Source organism: Equus przewalskii, chromosome 30 (assembly GCF_037783145.1).
Source record: "Equus przewalskii isolate Varuska chromosome 30, EquPr2, whole genome shotgun sequence".
NCBI classification, from domain to species: domain Eukaryota; kingdom Metazoa; phylum Chordata; class Mammalia; order Perissodactyla; family Equidae; genus Equus; species Equus przewalskii.
In genome coordinates, this window is record NC_091860.1 from 7,868,181 (window position 1) to 7,882,291 (window position 14,111).

General features: G+C 39.7%; 1 protein-coding gene across 5 annotated transcripts in view; it reads left to right on the forward strand.

The window, feature by feature from the left end:
* MPP7 (MAGUK p55 scaffold protein 7) overlaps nt 1–14,111 on the forward strand; it is a 242,341-nt gene that overhangs the window by 10,506 nt on the left and 217,724 nt on the right. The window contains exon 2 of one of the 5 annotated variants that reach the window (XM_070600843.1): nt 4,835–4,878. The exons of the other annotated variants lie outside the window; for them this stretch is intronic. The gene's annotated coding sequence lies outside the window, so the exon portion shown is untranslated. The remainder of the gene's footprint in view (nt 1–4,834; nt 4,879–14,111) is intronic. 5 annotated transcript variants of the gene reach the window in all.

Here is a 14,111-nt window from a genome sequence, read left to right on the forward strand (position 1 = left end):
TGTGAGGTTTAACACGTTCTTCTGTTCTTTACTTCCTGTAAGTAGGAATCAGATCTTAATTTGATTCAGTTTCTGTTTTCTGGCAAAGTTGCTTCGTAGTTGATGGAGTGTACTTCTAGCTGGAGTTGAGCAGTGTTGACCGTCTCTTTCTTTCTGAGGTTCATGACCATTGATAATCATTGCCTAGATCCATTATTTTATTAGGGGTTTGCAAAATGGTGATATTTTCATTCTGTCTTCCTTTTTTGTTAGGATGTTTTTATAAACAGAGATTGTATTATTTGAGATGTAGTTAGTAAAGAAAAAGAAGGTTAAACGTTTGATTTTTTTTTTTTGGTCTTCTTTTTCTCCCCAAAGCCCCCCAGTACATAGTTGTATATTCTAGTTGTGAGTGCCTCTGTTTGTGCCATGTGGGATGCCACCTCAGCATGGCCAGATGAGTGGTGCCATGTCCGTTTCCAGGATCCAAACCCGAGAAACCCTGGGCCGGTGAAGTGGAGAGTGTGAACTTAACCACTCGGCCACGGGGCTGGCCCCATGTTTGATTTTTTAAATCAGTTTTCAACATTATGAGATTATAGGATAAGTCTGTTCAGGATGAGTAAATTAAATTGGTCTGTCCATTGTTTTTCTTTGAAACACCAAGCTAAATTGCAATTTTTTTAGAGGTAAGTAAATCCAGAGGAAACTATTAATAGAAAAGTCCTTTTGTTATATTTTGAAAGCACATAATTCATTTGAAATTAAAAAATGATAGACACATCTTGATGCTATTAAAGGAATTGGAATTTTTTTTATTTGGAGGAAGATCAGCCCTGAGCTAACATCTGCTGCCAAAATTCTCCTCTTTTTGCTGAGGAAGACTGGCCCTGAGCTAACATCCATGCCCATCTTCCTCTACTTTATACGTAAGACGCCTGCCACAGCATGGCTTGACAAGTGGTGCATAGGTCTGCACCCAGGATCTGAACTGATGAATTCCGGGCTGCTGAGGCAGAATGTGTGAACTTAACCACTGCACCACAGGTTGTTGAATTAAAACAAGATTTTTCTTGTCTCTAGAATAATGTATTTATTGCATGTAAGTATTCTTTCATGTATCTTATATTGTATTCTGAGAGCAGATTTGAAAATGTAGAAGGCATCCATGCCTTCAGGGTGCTCATAGGGTAATAAAATAGGTGAAAACTTGACCTTTATTATATAAATTTGTTGCTGGCATTCCCTGGGTTGAATGATAAACAGACAGAAGTTATATTTATTACAATATTTCACCCTCTTTAAAATTTGTAATGTGGGAAAATGGGTGATAGAAAATAAAGTTTTCTTTGGAAAAAAGAGAAGCAGTCGGTGAGACTGATTATGGAAGGGGCGAGTCAGACGGAACTAGTGTCTGTTGAGATTAGGGTGGGAAAAGGGCAGGCAGCGCCTTCAGTCTTAAGCTGCGGACTTGTGACCTGATTTCCTGCTGTTGCTGACTGAGACTTCAAACAGGTCCTTCTCCTTCAGGCCAGGCCTGTTTTAAGCTGCTCCTTGCTCCCCGAATTCCTTCTCATAATTTGAGTGATTGCGAATACACAATACTTAGACAACAAAAGGTTATATAAATATCTGTGTCCTTTTTTGAAACCCCTCCTGGGAACTGGTTAATAACCGTTGATCAGCACTAGGGTTCTTCACAACACTAGTTTTTCTGTACTCTTCCTCTCGTGTGTGTTTCAGAATGGTATCCTCAGTAAAGAACTTTGTTTCATTATTGATGTGCATACTGACTATTAAACTAATCATCAAGATCTGCTAAATTGTTTTCAGTTCAGTGTCTTACACTTCATAAATGCTAACTAAAATGACTTTGACTTGGCTTCTGTTGTTCTAGGTGTTTCTAATCTCCAGATGGGTCTAGAACTGGGGAATTAACTTTACTCTTACTTTTGCATATGGAGCCTAAGATATCTCTAGGGACAGACTGAATGGTATGGCAAGACTGCTTATCAAAGTAGACATTTTTGGGGCTGGCCCTGTAGCATTGTGGTTAAGTTTGGCACGCTTCATATCAGTGGCCTGAGTTCTTGGCTTCAGTTCCCAGGCATGGACCTACATGACTTGTCAGCTGTGCTCTGGTGGCGACTCACATATAAAGTGGAAGAAGATTGGCACAGATGTTGGCTCAGGGCTAATCTTCCTCAGCAAAAAAAAAAAAAAAAGACATTTTCCCATCTGAGAATACTTTTGGACTTAATGAAAGCTTTGGAACACTTTAACAGATTGGGGCAGGCTTGGCATTGACAGATAATAGCTGCCGTGTATTGATCCTTTATTATAAGCCAGGCACTGTGCTAAGCCAGATCCCCTTAGATATTCATGCTTAATTCTTACAGCAGCCCTTTGAGCAGTGTCATTTTCATTTTACAAGTGAAAAAACCAAGTCATGGAGAAGTTAAATAATTTGTCCTGAGTCCTGTGACTAGGACGTGGTAAAGCCAGGATTCAAACCCAGGTTGCCCATTCTAAACATCAGAGACTAATGTGAGGCTATCATATGATTTGAATTCATATTGGAATTTTTCTCTTTTTTTATATAGCTTCTGTCTGTCTTTCTTTGGCTCCTTATCTTTTATTTTTTTATTGATGTCATACTAGTTTATAACATTGTGAAATTGCAGGTATACTTTATTGTTTGTCAGTCACCATATAAATGTGCCCCTTCACCCCTTATGCCCACTCCCCCACCCTCTTCCCCTCTGGTAACCACTAAACTGTTCTCTTTGTCTGTATATTTATCTTCCACGTATGACTGAAATCATGAGGTGTTTGTCTTTCTCTGTCTGGCTTATCTCACTAAACATAATACCCTCAAGGTCCATCGATGTTGTTGTAAATGGGATAATTTTGTCTTTTTTATTGCTGAGTAGTATTCCATTCCATATACACCACTTCTTCTTTATCCAATCATCAGTCAATGGGCACTTGACTTGCTTCCACATCTTGGCTATTGTGAATAGTGCTGCAGTGAACACAGAGGTGCATAAGTCTCTTTTAACCGTTGATTTCAAGTTCTTTGGGTAAATACCAGTAGTGGGATAGCAGGGTCATACGGTATTTCTGTTTTTCTTTGGCTCCTTATCTTAATCTGGACAAGCATAGGTCTCACCTGCTTTGGCCACTGCTCTAAAGTGTTTCCTCTGAAGCTCACCCTTCCCTGACAGAAGTTTGCCCAGAAGAACCCTGAGGGCACTTCAAAGAGTAGCCCGCGTCAAGCATGAGATTGTTCTGAAGTTTTATGTTTGATCTGATTGACTCAAAATCACCTTCCATTGTGTAAAATTGACACTCCAGAAAGATGTGTCATTCTTATGCCCACCCTTGAACCTCCACGATATACCTCAGTTTGAGAAACAGGTCTGTAGGACTTGGCCGTGAGGCCACGATCAGATGTGGGGTTTGGAGAATTCACGGTGTTGGTATGGTGGGGGTCAGGTGTGGGAAGGACATCGCTGACATAGTGCAGAGGGACAGTGGTGAGGGGCTGAACTGAGGCGTGGGGGTGGTGGGACGCGGATGGATTTAATAGACATGTGGGCACTATGATGGGATAGATTTGATGACTGAATGTTGAGCTTAGTTTCCTACTTCTCATACAGTTGAGTTTTTTCTTGGTTTCTGCTACTGGCTGTTCGTCTTGCTCCTGTCCCATAACCGTGGGAGTGTCTTCAATCCTTGACCCACTTATTCACGCTCCCACTCCCGTAGCTGTGTCTTTGCCCCTTGTCTTGGTTTCGGCTGTCCTTTCTGTATGAGTCACTTCCATACTGCCAGCGCCTTCGGTGAGCTCCGGTTCAGCGAGTCCACCTGAGCCCTCATTTGCTGAGGTCACTTAGCAGTTGCTCAGTGGTATCTTCTGGATGTCTGAATGTCTCAGAATTGGCATGTTTGACTTCACCCGCTCTTCCCTCTAAAACCAGCTGTAGCGTTTTTAGGTAAGACATAAATTGATAGGAAGAGAACATTTGCATATCCACTGTAGATTAGGTTCGGATCCCTATTTTAATTAGCGAAGGATACAGAACTTGCTGGAAGGTGGGCGGCACACTGGCTGGAACAGACGTCACGTAATGTGACATTCCTTTCTCTGGCCCCTTGGTTCCCAATGAGGCAAGCAGCTGCCCGTGATAATGTCAGGGATAACATCATGGTTTCCAGTAGAATGGACAGGAACTATCTGTGTACTTCCTTTTAAAGGAATGTTCATAAACAGCAGGTTCTCCTAGTTTTTCAACTAAACTTAGCTTCCTCAAGACCGAAAGCCTCCTTGTGAGAAGGAGGAGTTGATGTTCTTCTATGCAGTGACTGTGCCATCAGTCTTACAGTGTCCTGGAACTCTGTTTCCCCAACTCCCTTCTTTGTTTAATCGATGTTCATTGCCCTGGTTACTGAAAACCTTAATCTACCTTAATGGTTAAGAATGTGCACCGTAAAATGAGATAATTTTTTCTTTAAAACCACTTTTTCAGGGTATGATTGACATACAAAAAGCTGGATGTGTTTAATGTATACAACTTTGTGAGTGTGGAGATGAGAGACACCTGTGAAACCGTCACCACAGCCTATGCCATAAACCTATTCATCACCTCCAAAAGTTTCCCCCAGCCCTCTGTAGTTATTATTATTTATTTATTTATTTTGTGATAAGAATGCTTAACGTAAGATCTGTCCTCTTAGAAATTTTTAAGTGTACAATACAGCGTTGTTAACTATAGGCATTATGCTGTGCATTAGCTCTTCAGGACCTCTTCATCTGTTATAACCAAAACTTTGTCCCCTTTGTCCTCCCCAGATCCCTCTCAGCCCCTGGCGACCACCATTCTACTCTCTGCCTCTGTGAGTTTGCCTATTTTCGATTCGTCGTGTAAGCAGTATCGTGTAGTGTTTATCCTTCTTTGGCTTTTTTCACTTTGCGTATTGTCCTCCAGGTTCATCCATGTTTTCGCTAATGGCCAGTTTTCTTTCTTTTTAAGGCTAAATAATAATCTAAGCAGTTTAGGATTCAAAATCCAGCTCTGCTCATTGCTGGTTTCATGAACTAAGGCAAATTATTTAATTTCTCTGACCCTCAGTTTTCTTACGTGACATAGGCTAATAATAGGACCTGCCTCTTATGATGGTAGGGAGAGTCAGATAACCCAGTAAAGCACTTAGTATAGTGTGTAGCACAAATCAGGGGTCAATAAATGGGAGTTCCTGTTTGTTACTAATTAACAATATTGTTAAGTGCCCTAAAAAGCTGTTTTTTTCCCCATCTCGGCTATCCAGAGAGTGACCAGATGCTGTCATTTCGTCCTCTTCACAGTCTCATGCGTCATTTCTCTTTCTGTGTTACTGCTGCTGTCACTTAGATTGCATATTCACTGCCCCTGTCTAGAGTGCAGTAATCTGCTCTTAGCTGACATTCATGAGTCCACGTTACTCCCTGTGTCAGTGCAGAAGTGACCTTCCTTTTTAGAAGTGGCCATCGATTCTTTGACACTACCACACTGGGTCTAAATTACTCTATTTGACTTTCAAAGCCTATCATATTTAGCCCCATATGTGGTTATTTTCCATTACTCTTTTTTTACATACCCTCTACTCTAGTCAGACATAGGAATGTGTTCCAAGACATGCTTTTTTTTCTCTTGTCTGAATTGACATCCTGGATTGCTTCATGGGCACATGCCCATTTCTCTCATGGGACAGTTTTGACGCTGTTGTGTGACCTCCATCTGATGGCTGCTTTCCCTGGTCTGCGAGGATTAGAGCCCCGGTGGTCATGCCCTTCTCTTGGCTGGGCCCTCACCTGCCTTTAGAGGTCTGGATTCTAAGGAATTTCATTACTCCATTGCTATTAATTTAGAGTCAAGAGTACTAGAAATCACACCAGTCTCCTTTCTGCCTAAGCCCTGTTAAAAGGGAGTTTGTTGCCTGAGATGTGAACTCAGCATCACTGTGTTACTTCTTTGTATCTCAGTGTTCCTAAAACTGACAGGTGTCGAGCAGGTGCACAGTAATGTCTCCTTTTTATATATTTTTGTCGTCTTAGTTTCAGGGGCCTTGGCAGTTTATAAACTAAATCTCTTGTTGGTTAAAAAAAAAGTGGAATACCAGGTGCATGAGCAAGTGTCCCGCTTGTCCTCTTTGATCCCCACTGTCCTGGGAGTAGCCCGTGTCAGTCCTGCTGTTGGGGTTTGGGTGCAGTGGGGAAGCACAGCCCTCCTTAAGCTTTTGACCTGATCTAACTTCACATGTTCTTACCATGGCTCACGGCAATAATAGTAATTCTAAGGGATCGTTAAGCCACAGTTGAGACTTGAATTTTCTTGAGTTTAGTGGTGGGGACATTTTAAGACTAAGAAGTTGCGAGGAGGAAGAATTGATAGAGATGTCTTTGAGGGTAGGGACTTTGCCCTTATGTCCTTGTGCCCATCTGGTATAAATAATTATTGAGCGAATGTGTGGATTTCTTGAAGAGCATGCTGTGCATTTCTATAATGAGCAAGTGACTAGCCCCAAAGACTAAGTCAGAGGTTCACCTCTTGGGGAAAATGGAGTCACTGTGCTGTGGAATGTCACTACAGGTGGCTGGCTTTTGAGGACGAGCTTGGAAAGGGAATGGGGTTAATGATTGGCGCTTGGAGGGAAGATGTTGGATTTATTCAGAGTTGTCTTTATTAGTTTCTTCCTTCCTGAATCTTCCTTCTAGCTTCCTTAGGAGCCCCAGAGGCTAGTGCCACTTCCTGTTGCAGCCACTGAGAACTTGCCCAGAGTTCAGGCCCACTCTATAGATTAATTTTGAGAGATCAAACCAGAGTTTAGATCTGCTAATTAGGCCGTTCTATTTCAAGAAATATGTGAGGAGTCCAAAATAGAAGTTGGCTGCTTGGTGAAGAAGTGAGCTTCACCCTGTTCACCCTGGAGTTCTTCAGCCAAGATATGTCAGGTATGTTCTGAGCGATGTTTTCATTAGGTGAGAGGCTTGGATTCTTTTCTTTTTCTCTTTTTAATAATTTGGGTAAAATTTTAGAGAGATTAAATGACAAAGAGAACACAATAAGCGCTATATAACTTTCACCCCGAATTAACAGATGTTAACATTTTGGTGCATTTGTTTCAAATTTTTTATTTATTTATTTATTTTTTTAAGATTGGCACCTGAGCTAACATCTGCTGCCAATCTTCTTTCTTTTGTTTTCTTTTTTTTCCTTCTCCCCAAAGCCTCCAGTACATAGTTGTATATCCTAGTTGTGAGTCCCTCTGGTTGTGGCATGTGGGACGCTGCCCAAGCATGGCCTGATGAGCGGTACCGTGTCCGTGCCCAGCATCCGAACTGATGAAACCCTGAGCTGCCAAAGCAGAGCCTGTGAGCTTAACCACTCGGTCATGGGATAGCCCCTCAAATTTTTTATTTTATTTATTTATTTTGATGAAGATTAGCCTTGAGCTAACTGCTGCCAATCCTCCTCTTTTCGCTGAGGAAGACTGGCCCTGAGCCAACATCCATGCCCATCTTCCTCTACTTTATGTGTGGAACGCTCACCACAGCATGGTGTGCCAAGCGGTGCCACGTCCTCACCCAGGATCCGAACCAGCGAACCGGGCCATTGAAGCTGAACATGCAAACTTTACTGCTGTGCCACTGGGCCGGCCCCAGCCCCTCGAATGGAAGAAATTAAACATTGTAGATAACACTGGAGTTTATTTTGTTCCCCTTCCCAGTTCTATCTCCCTTTCTTCCCCACAAGCAATTACTAATTTGAATTCGTGTGTAGCCTCCCATCTTTTTCTAAATGTGCTTTTATATATGGATGTTTCTGTATTTTTAAGGGCATGTATGGTGTTAAGTGATCATTAACCTAAATGATGTACTGCATGTTTCATTCTGTTACTTGCTTTAAAAAAAAATCTGTTTTGATAATATCTAGCCATGTGGGTGTAGAGACCAGATGACATTTTCAATTCTAATTTTTTGTATTGTCTGTAGATGTCTTCTTTATGTATCTAGTTGCTAATGTAAATCCATCATTGGTTCTTTGACATTTAATAAAAATCCATATTTGTTTGTATGCCTTAAGTTGGTTAGGATTTTAAAAATTGATATGTTAATAAGTTGAAAGCCTAATTTTTGGCTGAAATTCCCATATGCATTTTAGCAGACAGTCGCAGTATTTGTGTTCCGGAAGGATGCTGCAAGGATGTTGCAATGGGTGTGGAATAGTTTGCAAGGGATGTGAGTAGGTGGCAGGGGGTTTTGCGCTGGAACGTAAATATGCAGAAGAGCTGTTTCTAGGGCCACTTTGGGAATTTATTATTGGGTAGGGAAGTATTATGTTATTAAAAGTTTTTTTTTTGGTAGCAGTTTTCTTTATTAAAACAATTTTCCCTTTGGTTTAAGAAATATACATAAATATAAAATTATTTACAATATTCACCCAACCCTGTTCTAACCAGGCGTTGGTCTCATTGCTCTCACTGTTGGACATTTTCACTCGGATGATTCATCTTGACCTCATGCAGAGATCTAAAGTGGAAAAACCGGTCCCCTTTTTAATTCACCCGGTTCCTGTTTATGATTCTACTCTCCTTTTCATATCTAAGATTAGGAACTGTGGAGTCATCTTTGAATTCCAACATCTGTTTGATTTTTCACTTTTAGACCGGCTGCTTTTCCTTAATGTTCTCAACTGCGCTAATCTCTTGTATTCTAATCTCATTGCTGTCATTCTGGTTGGAATACGCTTACCTCTGACCTAGTTTACTACAGCTGCTGCTTTGCAATATGCAGCCTTCAGTTTACCCTGTACCCTGTTCCCGGGTTTAAAACATTACTTGTTCCCGGGTTTAAAACATTACTTGCATTCCCTTATTTTCAAAGACGACTTCTTCCCCGTGGACTTTTAAGGGCTCTGAAGTTGCTGTATTCAAACCCCAGTTCTACCATTTACCAACTACATGACCTTGAATTAGTTGTAAGTGTTTCCAAGACTGGGTTTCCTGCTGTGTGAACTGAGGCAGTAATAATAGTGTTTAGGTTATAGGGCTGTAGTAGGCTTTAAATCAGAGAATATGCTGAAAGTATTGTAGCTGGCCAGTCAAAGGTTAGGGCTGTTATTCCTAATCATTCAAACCTTGATCCCTTTACCCAGATTGCGTTGTTCTTCATATTGTGCTACTCTCTAAGTATTCAATTCAAATTTAACCTTTTAAAAATATAAAGCTGTTGTGTAATCAGATCAGTCTCTTTGGCCTTCTGTCCCTTCCCTTCAAAATTAAACCCGTGCGTGCATGTAGATGTGTGTCCCTGTAAACAGCCACGGCCACAAGACTGGGTACTTCCATTGTTTCCATTTGTAGTGTCTTCCTTTCTGTGTATGTGCTACCCATCCTGTAATAATCCAACTCAAATAATCAAAATAATCCAACTCAAATCCAATTCAAAATAATTCAACTCTTTTCTGTTTTTGTTTTTGGCAGCACTAATATACAGCAATATATTATTTTGTTTACCTTTTCCATCTTGTTAGTTTAGTACCTTGAATGTGGAAGCTATTTCCATTTCTCAGTTATAAGTCCCTTCTGGTCTGGGCCCCTATTCTGAACTACTTTTGTAGCCTAACTATTGCTAAGTGTTTATTAATGTCTTAATAAAGCTTGCTACTTGATAATGTTCGTGCTTTGGGTAAAAATTACCTGATAGTCTTTTTGGTGAGGACTACTTAACAAATGGATGAGTACTGATATTTATTGTGGACTTACTGTGTGCTAGGTACTCCAAGACTATAGTTGGTGTATAAGACAGACAAGGTTTCTGCTTGTTTCGAAGGGAAAACTGCCCTTAAACCAGTGCTTAGAATGAAGTGTGCTAAGTAGGATGTGGGAGGTGCAGGGTTGTATAGAGGGTAGGGAGAGCTAACCTAGTCAAAGGGTTATCCTGAGGAAGTGGTATTTAAACAGAACTTGAACATAGGCTGACAGGCTGCAGAGTGGGAGGTGATTGTGGGCAGAGGGCATAGCGTATGTGGAGAACTGGAGTTGAGAATGAGCATGGCGTGGTTGAGAATATAACGTAGTAAGACTGGAGTTCTGAGACTGAAAGGCCTTTTACGCCATATTATAGATTTGTAGATTAGATTCTAAGAGCAAGTTTTTAGCTAGAAAATGACCTTAGAAGTTTAAAAAAAAAATGTGCGTGTGTGCATTGCTCTTTAAAATTGCTGTATAACCAACGAGTAGGAGGCAGACAGAAGCACATCTGTGATAAGATTGGTTGGGAAGTTGTTCAGTTGAGAGAATAGTGGCGTGGACTAGCGTGTTGGTGGCAATGCAGATACTGGGAAGTGCACTGATTCAAGAAATATTAGGAAGACGATAGGCCTTGGTGATTGGTTGGAGGTAAGAGGTAAGGGGGAGGGCAGACTCAACAGTGACCCTAAGATTGCTGACTTGAACATCGGGGTGGATGGTCATGACAGTCACTGAGAGAGGGTATGCTGGCAGAAGAGCAGGTTTGGGGGAGGTAGCAGAAAGATATGTTCATTTTTAAACATGTTGAGTTTGAGGTACCTGCGCGTTAGGTGAAGATGGCTCTTGGTCATCCGATGGATCTGGGGAGTGATATTATCCACTTTCCTTCTTGCGACCTTAACGTCTAAGGATAAACTAAGTGAAAATTGAACGAAAGCAGAATGAAATAATGGTTTAAAAAGCCCAAAAATGAGGTTAGCTTGTGGTTGCTCTTTATTTATGATGTAGAATTTGAAGGAATATGGAAAACTAGGAGGGGATGGTGATGGAGGTGGCTTATTTTCCCAGGCAGTTAGGTTTCTTTACCTTTAGGTAGGAAGTAGGGAGGAGGTTGTCCAGGCAGCTTCCTACATGGTCCATGGTGTGAGCAGTGTTACACTTCTGTCTGTGTCATATAGTCACTGCATGAACGTTGGATGGACAGCTGTGGTTCTATAAATCTGTTGTATTGATGGTGTTGGTTCTGGGAGCCAAAGAGTCTTCTAGTTTAGTAGAAAGCCATTAGAAAATTGGCAAATTTTATGAAACTGTGTTTTTATTTATTGAAGTATAGTTGACATATAATGTTAGTTTCAGAGAGTGTACAACATAGCAATTTGACATTTATTCACATTACAAAATGGTCACTCTGATAGGACTAGTAACCGTCTGTCGACATACAAAGTTATTACAGTGTTATTGACTGTATTCCCTGTATGTACCTCACATCCCCGTGACTTATTTATTTTATGACTGGAAGCCTTCACCTGTTTTGCCCTTCCCCCCCCAACCCCCTTCCCTCTGGCAACCACCACTTGTTCTCTGTATCTGAGTCTGTGTCTGTTTTGTTTTGTTTGTTCATTTGTTTTGTTTTAGATTCCATATATAAGTGAAATCATGAAGCCATTCTGACAGGTGTGGGGTGATGTCTCATGCTTTTGATTTGCATTTCCCTGGTGATTAGTGGTGTTGAGCACTTTTTCGCGGCCTGATGGCCATCTTTATGTCTTCTTTGGAAAAATGCCTATTCAGGTCTTCTGCCCACTTTTTAATTGGATTATTTGTGTTTTTTTGCTATTGAGATATGTGAATTCTTTATATATATTTTGGATATTAACCCTGTATTAGATATATCATTTGCAAATGTATTCTCCCATTCTGTAGGATTCTTTTTTGTTTTGTTGATGGTTTCCTTTGCTGTGCAAAAGCTTTTTAGTTTGATGTAGTCTCATTTGTTTATTTTTGGTTTTGTTGCCTTTGGTTGAGGAGACATAGCCAAAAAGATATTGCTGAGACTAACATCAAAGAATTTACTACCTATGTTTTCTTCCAGGAGTTTTATGGTTTCAAGTCTTACATTTAAGTCTTTAATCCATTCTGAGTTTATTTTTGTGTATGGTATACGAAAGTGGTCCAGTGTCATTCTTTTGTATGTAGCTGTCCAATTTTCCCAACCCATTTATTGAAGAGACTGTCTTTTCCTCATTGGATATTCTTGCTTTTCTTGTCCTAGATTAATTGACTATACAGGCGTGGGATTTATTTCTGAGCTCTTTGTTCTGTTCCATTGATCTCTGTGTCTGTTTTTCTGCCAATACCAAGGTGTTTTAATTACTATAGTTTGTAATATAGTTTGAAATCAGGGAGCACGATACCTCCAGCTTTGTTCTTCTATCTCAAGATTGCTTTGACTATTCCGGGTCTTTCATGATTCCATACAAATTTTATGATTATTTGTTCTAGTTCTGTGAAAAATGCCATTGATATTTTAATAGGGATTGCATTGAATCTGTAAATTGCTTTGGGTAGTATGGACATTCTGACTATTAATTCTTCATATCCATGAACATAGTATATATCTTTTTATTTATTTGTATTGTCTTTAATTTCTTTCATCAGTGCCCCGGAGTTTTCACTGTACAGGTCTTTCACCTCCTTTGTTAAATTTATTCCTAGGTATTTTATTTTTTGATGTTAGTGTAAGTGGGATTGTTTTCTTAATGTCTCTTTCAATAGTTTGTTGTTTAGTGTATAGAAATGCAACTGATTTCTGTATCTTTATTTTGTATCCTGAAACTTTACTGAATTCATTTATTAGTTTTAATAGGTTTTTGGTAGAGTCTTTAGGGCTTTTGATATACAATATCATGCCATCTGTAAATAGTGACAGTTTTACTTCTTCCTTCCCAATTTGGATGTCTTCATTTATTCTTTTTGTCTGATTACTGTAGCTAGATCTTCCTACACTATGTTGAATTAGAATGGCCAGAGTGGGCGTTCTTTGTCTGGTTCCTGATCTTAAAGGAAAAGCTTTCAGATTTTCACCACTGAGTATGATGTTAGCTATGGGTTTGTTATATATGGCCTTTATTATGTTGAGGTATGTGCCATCCACACCCATTTTATTGAGGGCTTTTATCATAAATGTGTCGAATTTTGTCAAACACTTTTTCTGCGTCTATTGAGATGATCATATGATTTTTATTCCTTGTTTTATTAATGTGATGTATCACATTGGTTGAGTTGAGGATATTGAACCATCCTTGCATCTCTGGAATAAATCCCACTTGATCATGTTGTATGATCCTTTTGATGTGTTGTTGAATTTGGTTTGCTAATATTTTGTTGAGGATTTTTGCGTTTCTCTTCATCAAGGATATTGGCCTGTAATTTTCTTTTTTTGTGATGTCTTTGTCTGGGTTTGATATCAGGGTAATGCTTCCTCTTCAGTTTTTTGGAATAGTTTGAGAAGGATAGATATTAACTCTTGTTTAAATGTTGGGTAGAATTCATCTGTGAAGCCATCTGATCTTGGACGTTTGTTTGTTGGGAGTTTTTTGATTACTGATTCAATTTCATTACTAGTAATCAGGCTGTTCAGGTTTTCTTTTTCTTGCTGATTCAGTCTTGGAAGATTGTATGATTCTAGGAATTCTTTTTTTGTAGGTTGTCCAATTTGTTGATGTATAATTGTAGTAATCTCTTATCCATTGTATTTCTGTGGTGTTGGTTGTAACTTCTGTTTCATTTCTAATTTTATTTATTTGAGCCCTCTGTCTTTTTTTCTTGATGAGTCTGGCTCATGATTTATCAATTTTGTTTATCTTTTCAAAGAACCATCTTTTAGTTTCCTTGGTCTTTTCTCTTTTCTTTTTGTCTGTTATTTTATTTCCTACTTGATCTTTATTATTTCCTTCCTTCTACTAACTTTGGACTTTGTCCTTCTTTTCTAGTTCCTGTAGCTGTGAAGTTACATTGTTTATTTAAGATTTTTCTGGGGCTGGCCCTGTGCCTGAGTGGTTAATTTCCAGTGCTCTGCTTTGGCGGCCCAGGGTTTCACCCATTTGGATCCCAGTGTGGCTCATCAAGCCATGTTGAGGCAGTGTCTCATATAGCAGAACTAGAAGGACCTACAACTAGAATGTACAACTATGTACTGGGGGGCTTTGGGGAGAAGAGGAAAAAAAAAAAAGATTGGCAACAGATGCTAGCTCAGGTGCCAATCTTTAAAAAGAAAAAAAGATTTTTCTTGTTTCTTGAGGTAACCTTGTATTGCTATGAACTTCCCTCTTAGAACT